The 12,873-nt window shown below is 40.3% G+C and overlaps 1 long non-coding RNA gene across 1 annotated transcript in view; it reads left to right on the top strand.

The window, feature by feature from the left end:
- Positions 1-2,248: 2,248 nt before the first annotated feature.
- Positions 2,249-12,873, top strand: part of LOC130680419 (uncharacterized) — a 29,833-nt gene continuing 19,208 nt past the window's right edge. The window contains exon 1 of the long non-coding RNA XR_008993419.1: positions 2,249-2,811. This is a non-coding gene — a long non-coding RNA (uncharacterized LOC130680419). The remainder of the gene's footprint in view (positions 2,812-12,873) is intronic.

Below are 12,873 nucleotides of genomic sequence, written 5' to 3'. Positions count from 1 at the left end.
ATTTATTGCCTCTCAGCTCTAAATCCACCATTTGTAAACTGCTTCCGTGGTAATGGAACTAAACCCTTAGTAAGCATTTCCCTTTTGCAGACTGAATTCAACTCTGTGAATGGAGAGCAGTGGGGGTGGGAGGCTGTCTCAGGAGGAAGTCCTTCTCTTTCTGGCACTGGAGCACTGCCGTTCTCTTTCTTGCTTGCCCCTATCACCTGGCTGTGGTGATATGCAAGAGGAAAATTCAGTGGCCCTCTTCCCCAGCCTCTTCCCCAACATGCTCGGCCCCTGGCAAGTTTGCAGCCTCAGCTGTGACCCTGGCCAGGTGATGGCCCTGCTGTGGACCTTTCAGCGTAGACAGTGTGCACCTCAGGCCTCGAGTCACCCTGCTGGTGAGTGGGCGTCCACCCTTGGCTCCCTTGGTTTGCTCATCCCCAGCATCATCCAGCCAAACCCCAGAGGGTTGTCTCCAGCCTGCCTGGTACTGAAGCAACCCAAGGGACTTTGTCCCAAGGACTGAAACCACACTTCTGACCTCCAGCAGGGTCTAAATCCTAGCTTTGGGGAGGGGACATCTCTTGTAGGTTCCTACTTCAGGTGTTCTTTCTCAGCCTTAGAGAATCTTTAGTGTTCTCTTTACATATTCTCCTATTATAGTGAGTAATGCTTTATATTAAACTTCCCCTATGCGGTTTCTGCCTCTGAACTGGAACTTGATTGAGGTTCTCAGTTTCTGTCTGAGAGCTTCCATGAAAGAAGGACAAGTGAAAACCAAAGTTAGGAGAAGGAAAGACATAATAAAGATCAAAATATCTCCTTTTTCACAGATATTGCTTAAAATAAAATATGACATTTAATTATGTGGGTTGCTGAGTTGCAGCAATGATTAAATTCAAAGTCTTGACAAGTTTCCCATGTGAAATTTAGGACACTGATTGGGAAAGAGTGGCATCATGAAAGTTACAATGGGGACAACTGGTTGGACCCAAATAACGCTGGCGATTTTGAATTCCCATATCATTCTGAGCTTTTCTTACCAAAGGAATGACCTTCCTCTGTAGTTGTCGGAGGACAATAGTCTCCCTTTGATTGCAAACCCTGTGATAACCTCACTTGCGGCAAGCCTCGAAAATGGATTCTCATTACCCTCAAGACACACCACAGCCACCCTCTGTTGCCACTAGACCCATCGTTAAATCTTACCATGTTCAAGGAGCCAGGACACATTATAACCCAGGAGGAAACTGCTTGTAAATCAAAATAATTGCAAGACTTTGCCAGTACATATGGATAGACACTCCAGAGAATATGTGCAGGAGTGAATTGTTAAGGTGTTAGATGAAGTGCAGCACTTAGCTACAAATAAAAGGTAGAAATGTTTACCATAAAGAGTAGCATAAATGTATCAGTAACCAAATTACTTTGACCCACAAAGGTATTCTACAGTGGGTTAATTGAACATAGTGTCCCAAGGAATTAAATAGATTGGTAACCTGCTTATATATTTCTTGATTGATATACTAGGAAGAATTCTAAATCTGGAGCCATAACTCTGACTTGACTTATAGCCCAGTGAGAAATCATGGCCTCTCAGTGAGGTCCCAGGCCTCAGTCAATTCAGACACACAGAGCCACTGGACTGAAGGAGAGGACAAGGAACCCTGAGCAAGGACCCTGTGTCACTGTTGCAAATATGCATCATAAAAAAGAACCCAGTGGCAATTTATTAGAGTAAGAGTGCACTGGGGAATAATGTCCTGATCTTTGGGGGATTATTAGACAATAATTCTGAAATGATGCTAATTCCTGGGGACTCAAAATGCTACTGTGACTCAATAGTCAAAGTGGGGGCTTCTAGTGATCAAATAATAGAGGCTTAGTCTAAATATTACACATAGTGGGCTCATTTTATCCCCAGATTGCTCTCTGACCATAGGGTGGGTATCATTATGGCAGGATGACTAAGCAAAAGTCCCTGGAACGTCTTCTCCCTACCCAGACTGTAAACTAGAAGCAATACCTCATTTCCAGTAAAAGTGCAAAGATTAATGTCATAAAAAACTATTTGAAAAAGAAGAACAAGTGAAAACCAAAGTTAGTAGAAGGAGAGACTAAAAAAGATCAGAGCATAAATAAACAACATAGAAAAGAATACAACAGACTTTTTGACTGAAGGTTATGGTCTCTAGAACAATGCCGTGGTTCTCTAACTTAAGGTGCCTCAAAAATCTCTCCTGCAGGGTTTGTTAAAGCACAGATTGTTCAACCCCAAACCCAGAATTTCTGATTAGGAGATCTATTTTTGTTATTGAAGTATAGTTGATACACAATATTATATTGGTTTCGAGCATACAACACTGTGGTTCAACAGTTACATGCATTATTAAATCCTCACCCCCACTAGTGCAGTTACCATCTGTCAACATAGGAAAATGTTACAGAATCATTGGCTGTATTCTCCAGGCTGCACTTCCATCCCTGTGGCCAGCTTATATTTGATTGAGATTTTCATGCCCCTTTATCTCCACCTCCTCCTCCCCACTCACCTGCCCCAACCCCTCCCCCATGGTGATCACCGGTCACTCTTCAGTGTCTCTGAGTCTACTGCTGTTTGGTTCATTTGTTTTCTTTGTTTTAAGGTGGAGTGCAAGAGTTTGCATTTCTAGCATGTTCCAGGTAATGGGGCTCCATACTTTAAGAAACACTGTAGAGACAGCTCTATAAATAAGAAGCCAACAGTACCCAAAGTTGGAGTGCATTTAAAGAAAAATGTTTTTGATGAGCTGAGTGAATGAACTGTCATGGTGCCAAGACCTGCTGGTAAGTGCACAATGAAGATGAATTTCTTACCCTTTGACTTTTTAAGTAGAATTTTATTAATCACATGGGGAGAGCTCAGATCTCTACTGCCCAGGACAAGACGACATGTTTCAGACTGATGAGGGGGCACTGGGATGCTGATGCCCACCCCATGCTCTGGTGCAGGGCACGACCATGACAGAGGTTGGATTTCAGTTTAGTTCCAGAGGTCTCTGTTCTTTAGAGCTTCCTGCACCCATCCCCTACCTCCTTTGACATCCTTTACTTGCATGCTACCCAGTCTCTTCCTATAGTGGTGCCACCCCACCCTGGCCTCCTAGGCTACCCTCGGAGGTGGGATTGGGGTGAAGGTGCCAGAGAAAGGATGGAGAAGACAGTTCACTTCAGGCCAGGCAAAAGGACATTTAAACACCTAGCCATGGGTTAAGGACTAAATTTCCAGATTCCATTAAGGTGTTATTGCTAACAATTGAAAACCCATTCTCTGGGCTTTATTGATAGCCATTTCCGAGATGCGTCAGGCAGGGGACTCAGAAAAGGGTTATTTACAGTTGTGTCTACTTTAAATAATGTTCTTGTTTTGATTTAGTTTGACAGTCCATGATTTTAAGACATGGTTTGGCACTACCTAAAAACTTAGAAGATTGGTTCTATTAAGTAGAAAGGTCAAAGCATAAATTTGGAATCATGAGGAAATATTAGCACTTACTGTTATTTTAAAATTTCCATACTTTGTACTTATACAACTACCTTCAAATCAATTAGGCTGTGGGTTTATGTTCCACTTTCTATTACAATCCTGTAGAGAATGGATATAATTCTGTGGTAGTCACCCTGGAAAGAAGCCAAGGAACAATGCGGTAGCAGCAAGAAATGAATTAAAAGGAAGCCAGGAGAAATAAAGAAAAATACTCAGTTATTTCTCCCCTTCACTCTTTTTTCCACCCCACCCTAACTGGAAGAAGGATAAAAACATCCTGGATCCTAAGTCTTTCTTTGGTCTCCAAGAGTTGCAGAAGGAAAGGAAAGAATAGGGATTTATGAGAGAGAATAGAAAAAAAAAATCTAGTGAGTTATCTGTTACTAGAGTTGTTCAAGCATAGACTGGTGGTATCAATGAAGATGCTAATTTGTCATAAATGCAAAGATTCAGTCAAGGATTAGAACCAGTAAACAAAAAGTGACTGGAAATTCAGCAAGTACTCTTTTACCATATCACAACTCTGTTCCTTGTTTTACATGTCTGTCTTACATTTCAACTTTTGCAGATTATCTCACAGAGGAAGGTAAATGCACCACCCCTTCCAAGATTATCAACTCTGTTCAAGAAAACAGATCTAAACTGATACTGTTGCAGCCTCATTCTCATTCTTTGTTGTGGGGGAGGGTGCTCCATTGGCGAAGCTTGCTGTGTGTATTTAACCTAAATCCAGCCATCATTGGTTGAATGAAAAGTACTCATCTAGCTACTTGGGGCTCTACTTAAGTTGGATGACAGTTTATAGACAGAGGGGGCAATTCTTGATCCTTGGGCTTGGAAGACACCCAAAATTATCCCTTCCACTGGATGAACACTAGGCAAGAATCTTTGTGAGACTCAAGCATTAGAAGTGATTTTCAAGTAAAGGACCTTTCACGTCTTCTCTGATGCCATCACTCTAACGAGATGATTGACTAGGAAATATGAAGGGGATGTAAGAGGAGGGACAGCGCTTGGATTGTACCTACCTTAGTGCCATTTTGAAGATTAATTTGGTGTTTCAGTAAGAGCTTTGATGATGAAAGGGGCTGGAAACAGCATTACGTCTTTACTACCAATTCCTGGGAAAGTATATTGAAAGATAAATTAGTTTCAAGACTGTAATTTGTAATGACATTCACTGAAGAATTGCCTTCACTATGTTTTACAGGGTACCTTTCACCTCAGAGAAGACTTATATAAGGCTCAAGAAAACTAGAGTTCTGGAAGGAGAGGAACTCTCAAATAGCCCTAAAATCAGTTCACTATACTCATTCCATACACAACCCTTCAAAAATGGGGTCTCAGGGCTGCAACATCCCTGTGGTCATCTACTCTTCCTCCCTCATTTTACGGATGGGAAACTCAAAGCTTAGAGCAAGATAATAGCATGACTGGTATTATATTTTGGATCTCCTAATCTCCATTTCAGTCACAGAAAGCATAGAAAATTTCCCTACATGATGTGATTTGGGAGATGCTGGAAAGCCCCTTTTCAATAACCTGAAAATATTTTCTGTATCAGCCTATTACTCATGCTAAGAGCCACACCAATTCTAATTCTTAACTTTGTATTAAGCACCACTTTCTACTGTTGGTCCTCTTCTAAAATAAAAGTATTGCAAGGATAGATTTAGCAGCCCAATAAATAGACTCAGGAGTCACAAAAATAGGAGACGGAATCTCAGCTCTACCATTCACCAGCTGTGAGACTTTTTTACAAATTATATCCATTTGACGGTGTCATTTTTATCATCTATAAAATGGGAAGGGAGATTATCAATTTCTTAGGGTAGATAGGATTAAATGAAACAATGTATGTAAAGCCTGACCTGGCCCATAGTAAGCAGAGTAAATAACATGAAAATGGTAAGGACTGAAAAAATAGTAGGTACCATCATCATCACCGTCATCCACAGTTATCATCCTTGCTGTGCACAAGTTTAACTGAAACAGTTTTTTCCCAGTGGAAGATGGGACTGCAGTAACAGGAAAAAGAACTAAGAAGGGAAGTAGATGCAGAAAAGGGAAATTTGCAGCACCAAGGGAAACTTCATACATCACAGTTTGGCAGATGATCAGTCTGCCTATGTTAACCCAACCAAAATGTTTATGGATTCATGGATTAATTAAAAGAAAAAAAACCACTTGAGCTAAAGAAACCCTCAATGATACTTATGTTTATATCAAAGTTGCAATCAATCACTTTTCAGTCATGTGATTCTTAAGAAATCTTTCAAAAGAACACAGTACATAGCACATTTTTATGTGACTTATGAAAGTACAAGAGGTTATCTGTTCTTTTCATTGTGTTGCCACAAGCAAATAATGTGTTTTCAGAGCTTGTTTCTCAATTTGAGCCTAGAAAGTTTTGAGGACCTCTTGGTTTCACTTATAGCCAAGGATCTGAGAACCAAAAAAATGGCCCTGAGCCAACCACATCTGACCTCAGGATCTAAGGAGCTACCGATAATTTGTGAGGTCCAGCCAAGACCATTTCCTCAGCTTGTCGTGGAACCCACCTGACCAAATCTGGTGTTCCTGGGAACCAGGCAAAGAGAAGCTGAAGCTAATGCATTTTATTTATTTGATATTGGTTGATTTACTTATTCTACAAACTCTTTTGAGCTGCATACATATAAAGGTGACTGCAATCAGTTTTGGAGTATGTTCTGGGCACCCCCTGCATTGGGTGTCTCAAATCATAAACACTCCATGAGTCAGAACTGCTTCATCCTTCTTTGCCACATGTTCTTTTCTCTAAATCCAGCTCCTTCCCCATTTTTCTAAAGAAACATTTACACACACGGGACATTCAAAACGAAGGAATTTGTATTATTTTAGCTCTATTTTAGCCCTAATGTCTTCTGTGGTTCCCAAACCTGGTAAGCTCTTCTTTTGCTCAGAGGAGCATCAGAACTAAGGAGCACGGTCTGTGACTAGCAGCAGGCTGAATGACCTCAACTTGGGCTTCTTCCTGCAGGCCGCACCCTGATGCTGGTCCTCTGGACCTTGCTACTCTTTCAACAGGAAAAGAAAATGCAAAGGACTCGAGAAAGGAAAACTTATTTATTTATATTTTCTGTGACACTTAGAAAAAAACTTGCCTAAGAAATGTTCTCCACTCTTTCTCTCCTAGAGTCTATTCTGGCCCTATTAGGTCTTCCAGTTGTCAATTCTAGGCATATGGCACCCTTGGCATCTCTTACCACCTCATTTAAATGTGAACAAAAATAGATGAGAAGATAAGGAAATCCACAAGAGTCAAGTAAGCATTACTGTAATAGTAAAATCCTTATTCTTCCTATTAGAAGACCTCTGTCAAAGCATGGTGTCCAGTGTTTTTCCTAAAAGTCTGTTTAATTCCTGACTTATACAGAAGTCTTTCTCCTAGGAGCTGTTGCTAACAAGGTCGGCAAGGTACACAGAGAAAGCCTTGGGGTTCCCCTGAGATGTTCGGTTGTGAGGTTGGCCTGTTGAAGAGGGTGAGGTGAGGATGAGAGAACAAGATCAGCAATGTGTTCTACCAGATCATGAAGGGCTTTGTAAGGCCTGCTGTGGGGAGTGGGCTCTACCCTGTGCCCAGTGGGTGGCTGCTGATCCTGTCAGTGAATGGGGATGACGTGTTTGAGAAGAACAATCTTGGCAGAAGAAATTTACTGTTACAAATTACATCCATGCAGAGGCGGGTTTAATGCTCCAACTGGCAGCTACTCCAAGATGAAATCGCTCAGTGGCCGGCTCCTCCACGACAGGATACCTTTCTATCATGTCGTTAAGGAACCTCAAGTTTTAAATCAGGAAAATCTGCAGCAAAGTGGAAAGTGTACTGGACTGGGAAGGAAATTTGAGTTTAAATCCTAGCTCTGCTATTTATTCCCTGTAATTGAGATTAAGTCACTTAAAATTCCTGGGTCTCAGATTTCTTATCTGCAAAGTGAAGATAAAACCTGGCCTATGACACTTAGCTGTTGTATGGATAAATGAGATAATCAAGTGAAAATACTTGATGAACAATATATAGATGAAGATGTGTGTGGGGGCCAGCTCTGACTACTGGCTCATCAATCTATCAGCTAGATCAAATAGCCTCTCACTCAGTTTTCCATCAGTTCTCTGGACAACAAAAGGTTTTCTGGGGGCTAAAGACTGATTCCTTTCTGTATGAGGTTTACCGAAGTTCCCAAAGCAGTTCTCAGCAAAAGAAGTTGATGGCTCACTAGTTACTGGAAACTTGATTCTATACACTGAACGTTTTCTTACTATTTTTTTCTCCAATTCCATTCACTCGTCAGTCTTCTAGTAATGATGGTTCCAACCACTTGGCTCAAGTAGGATCGGCCAAAGGGACCGAACAGGTGTGCCTATGTGAAAAAAACTGGGTCTCCAAATCATTCCCTACAGTAGGTCAGACTTGAACCAAGGAGCAGGAGTATCTTCCTTCTGGGCAGCATTGGCAGGTACTAGGAATCTTGTGAAGATAATGGTCTACAGAGCATGACAAGTAGCCAACAGGCAGAGAGAAACAGATGTGGTTTAAAGATAACACTCCCACGGTGATAGCTGGTCCCACTGGTTGAAAGCCAGATTCATCCTGCCTTTCCTGTGATCTGACTCACAAACCTATAATCTCTTCTAGGCTTGACTTCATTAGCATTAAGTTTCAGTCTTTTGCAAATAAAAAGACTCCTTTACTTACACACCGAGAGTTGCAATCAGAGGTTTTGTGGTTTATGATACATTTCAGTGGGCTTTTACGAGCTATACTAGCTGTTTTTGAGCAAGTATGGTCATTTTAAAATATGGCCCCACATATTTTGACATTCCTTTTATCAAAATGTGGGATTTATATCCCCTTTCCTGGAGTCTTGGTGGGCTTCTGATTGCTTCACCTGATGGAGTGTGGCAGAGGTGGTGCTGTGTGATTCCTAGGGCTAGTCAGAAGGGGTCGTGGTGCTTCTCCAGTCCTGTGGAGTGCTCACTCTGGGGGAAGCCAGCCATCATGTGAGAAGTCTAGGAGCCCTGAGACCACCATACATGAGGGGCTCTATGTAGGTCATCTAGTCAACAGTCCCCTCTGGGCTCCTAGCTAACAACCGGTAGCAGCTGCTAGTTGTGTGAGTGAGCCACCTGAGATGTCCTGCTTAGCCTGTCCAGTCTAACCTTCAAAGTCAAGGCTTCCTACTGAAGACCTGATGACCTCTGGCTGCTGTCACCAGAAAGACGGAGTGAAAACTGCCCACAGAACCAAGGTAATGTCCTCCCCTATAAAATCAATATGAGAAATTAATGAGATGGTACCTGAAAAGTATCTCCCAATGTTTCTCAATAAACATTCCTTTTTTTCTACCATCCTTCCTTTAAATGAGATGATCTTAGTAAAGGAAATTTCATAGGCTATAGATGTTTTACTTATATTGGTTATTTTTCCTTTAGGACCCTCTGTCCAAGCAATGTATCCCCAAGATACCTACTCAGTCATTAGTCTGAAGTATGTTCTTAACTCTTCTTTTATTGTTGGATCATTTGCCCAGAGCCTTTTCTTCACTGTTCACAAGTTCTTAGTGACTGCCATGTTCACATTAATGCTCTCCCTAAGTCCTTAACTTAAAGGCAGGGACAATATTTGTTAGCTCCATGAGTAGATCAACAAGCATAAAAAGCTTGTTGAAGTTCAAGACTGGATATTTGAATTTTCAGTGGTAGAAGAAAATCAGATATCTTATTAGAATCAAGAGAACAGTTGTATTATTCCTTATATACAGTGTCTTCATGTTCTACCAGCTTATGGACTTCTATTACTTTCTTGTCTAAATGACCTCAAAAGAAACTATTATGATTTCTCTTTGCGATCAAGTTAAAAAGAAAAGTGTTCAAGGCTTCTGGTGAGAAAACTGCATTACAAGAGAAACTAACAGAAATCAGAACAATTCTTCTTTCTCAAGTCCAAAATGTAAAATATAAAAAAGAAAAAGAAAAGGAAAAGGAAATATGTAAATAGATGAAGATAATGGTACATCTCCCAGCTCTCTCGAACTCTCAGACACTTGAAGAACTTTGAGCTATACCACAGTGGGCAAAGGCACTAGGAATCTTTTTGTTGAACTTATTTTTGATGATTCAATGAATCATTGAATTCCACAAATAGATCTCAAGTTGGTCAAGTATTTTGGGTTTGGAAAGTTAATCTGAGCAGTGAGCTCTGTACTCGCCTGGAAAGGTTCAAAACAATGATGACATGTGTGAGAGCAAAACACCCAAGTACTGCTCCATTCGGGACCTCGTATTGCCGGATGGGATTGGGAGGGCAGACAGGGCCGGGAGGACAAGGAGTTCCTTTTGTTGTTATTCTATTGTAGCTCTTTCTTCTTTCTGTTATTGTTGCCAAAAGCTATGCTGGCAGTACACGGGCTTTGCAGAATTTACATTAACTGCTCTTAACCAAGGAATCCTGATTTAACCTTTTTCTTTCTCACAGACACATTTCAAACCTGTGATGGGTCCTGGGGAGCGCCCTGATCCCATAGGTGGGTAGCCCCCTCGGGGAGAGTCAGAGGGCCCGCAAGGAAGGGGCGATGTGACACTTACTTTCCCTCTTGGCTTTAGGCAGAGCCACGTCTAAACTACCTCCAGGACAGGACAATTTACACAAGCTTAGAAGATTTCCAGAGAGAGAATGAACACCTTCTTGGAAACTAATTTTAGTTTTACTATCTTTTTTTATTGAAGTATCTTTGATATACAATCTTATACTGGTTTCAAATGTACAACACAATAGTTCAACAGTCATCCGTATTATTAAATCCTTACCTCCAATAGTGCAACACAGGAAGATGTTACAGAATCATTGGCTATATTCTCCATGCTGTACTACTATCCCTGTGACCAACTTATATTATGATTGAGAATTTTTGTGCGTCATTATCCCCCTCACGCTCCCCACCCATGTACCCCAACCCCTTCCCCATGGTCACCACCAGTCACTTCTCAGTTTCTATGAGTCTACTGATGTTTTGTTAGCTCTGTTTTGCTTTGTTTTTATATTCCACAAATAAGTGAAATCATATGGTATTTGTCTTTCTCCACCTGGCTTACTTCACTTAACATAATACCCTCTAGATCCATCCATGTTATTGCAAATGGCAGGATTTCTTTGTTTTATGGCTGAATAATATTCCATATTGTATATGTATCACCTCTTCTTTTTTTTAAATTGAAGTATCGATATACAATCTTACATTGCTTTCAAATATACAACATAGTGGTTCAACAGTCACCCATATTATTAAATCCACTAATGCAACAGGAAGATGTTACAGAATCATTGGCTGTTTTCTCTATGCTGTACTACTATCCCTGTGACCAACTTATATTGTGATTGAGAATTTTTGTGTCATTATCCCCTCACCCTCCCCAACCACCCACCCCACTCCCTTCCCCAAGATAATTGCTAGTCACTTCTCAGTCTCTATGAGTCTACTGCTGCTTTATTCACTCTGTTTTGCGTTGTTTTTATATTCCACAAATAAGTGAAATCATATGGCATTTGTCTTTCTCCACCTGGCTTATTTCACTTAGTACAATACCCTCTAGATCCACCCATGTTGTTGCAAATGACAGGATTTCATTCTGTTTCATGACTGAATAACATTCCATGTGCATATATACCACATCTTCTTTATGCATTCATCTATTGACATATACACAGGTTGCTTCCATATCTTGGCTGTTGCAAATAATGCAGCAATAACATAGGGGTGCATATATGTTTTTGAATCAGGGATTTTGTTTCCTTCAGGTAAATTCCTAGAAGTGGAATTGCTGGCTCAAATGGTATTTCTATTTTTAGTTTTTTGAGGAAACTCTATATTGCTTTCTACAGCACTTGTACCAATTTACACTCCTAAAAATAGTGTCGGAAGGTTCCCTTTTCTCCACATCCTTCCCAACACTTGTTATTGTTTGTCTTTTGGATAGTGGCCATTCTAACTGTTGATATCTCATTGTCATTTTGATTTGCATTTACCTGGTGATTAGTGATGTGGAACATCTTTTTTATACTTGGCCATCTGCATTTCTTCTCTGGAGAAATGTCTATTTAGGTCCTCCATCCATTTTCTAACAGGGTTATTTGTTTTTGGGTGTTGGGGTATAAGAGCTCTTTTAATTTTGAATATTAACCCCTTAGCAGATAAATCATTTATGAATATATTCTCCCATACTGTAGGTGGCCTTTTGTTCTGCTATTGGTGTCCTTTGCTGTACAGAAGTTTTTAGTTTGATGTAGTCCTATTTGTTCATTTTTGCTTTTGTTTCCCTTGCCCGGGGAGATGTGTCCAGCAAATAATTGCTCATACTTATGCTCAAGAGACTTTTGCCCATGCTTTCTTCTAAGAGTTTTATGGTTTCATGTCTTACATCCATTTCAAGTTTACATTTGTGTATGGAGCTAGAGAGTAATTCAGTTTCGTTCTTTTGCATGTAGTTGTCCAGTTTTCCCAGCACCAGTATTTGAAGAGGCTGTCATTTCCCCATTGTGTTTTCATGGGTCCTTTTTCATATCTTAACAGACCATATATGTCTGGGTTTATATCTGAGCTCTCCATTCTGTTCCATTGATCTATGGGTCTGTTGTTGCACTAGTACCATGCTGTTTTGATTACCATGGCTTTGTAGTGTAGCTTGAAGTCAGAGAGCATAATACCCATAGCTTTGTTCTTTTTTAGGACTGCTTTGGCTTTCAGTGTCTTTCATTGTTCAATATGAATTTTAGAGCTATTTGTTCTAACTTATTGAAAAATGCTGTTGGTGTTTTGATAGGATTGCATTGAATCTGTAAATAGCTTTGGGCAGGATGGTCATTTTGATAACATTAATTCTTCCTATCCATGAGCATGGGATAGATTTCCATTTATTTGCATCTTCTTTAATTTCTTTTATGACTGCCTTCTAGTTTTCAGAGTATAGGTCTTTCACCTCCCTGAAGGCTTATTCCTAGGTATTTTATTCTTTTTGATGCAACTGCAAACAGAATTGTTTTCCTGATTTCTCTTTCTGCTCGTTCATTGTTAGTATATAGGAATACAAAGGATTTCTATGTATTAATTCATATTCTACAACTTTGCTGAATCCAGTTATTCTAATAATTTTGGTGAGTCTTTAGGGTTTTCTATATAAACATCATGTCATCTGCAAATAGTGAAAGATTAACTTCCTCATTAAAAATTTGGATGCCTTTTATCTCTTTGTGTTGTCTGATTACCAGGGCTAGACCTCCAGTACTATGTTGAATAAAAGTGGTGAGAGTGGGCAACCTTGTCTTG

This window comes from Manis pentadactyla, chromosome 13, assembly GCF_030020395.1.
Source record: "Manis pentadactyla isolate mManPen7 chromosome 13, mManPen7.hap1, whole genome shotgun sequence".
Taxonomy (NCBI): Eukaryota; Metazoa; Chordata; class Mammalia; order Pholidota; family Manidae; genus Manis; species Manis pentadactyla.
This window is presented reverse-complemented; position numbering and strand designations above follow the sequence as displayed.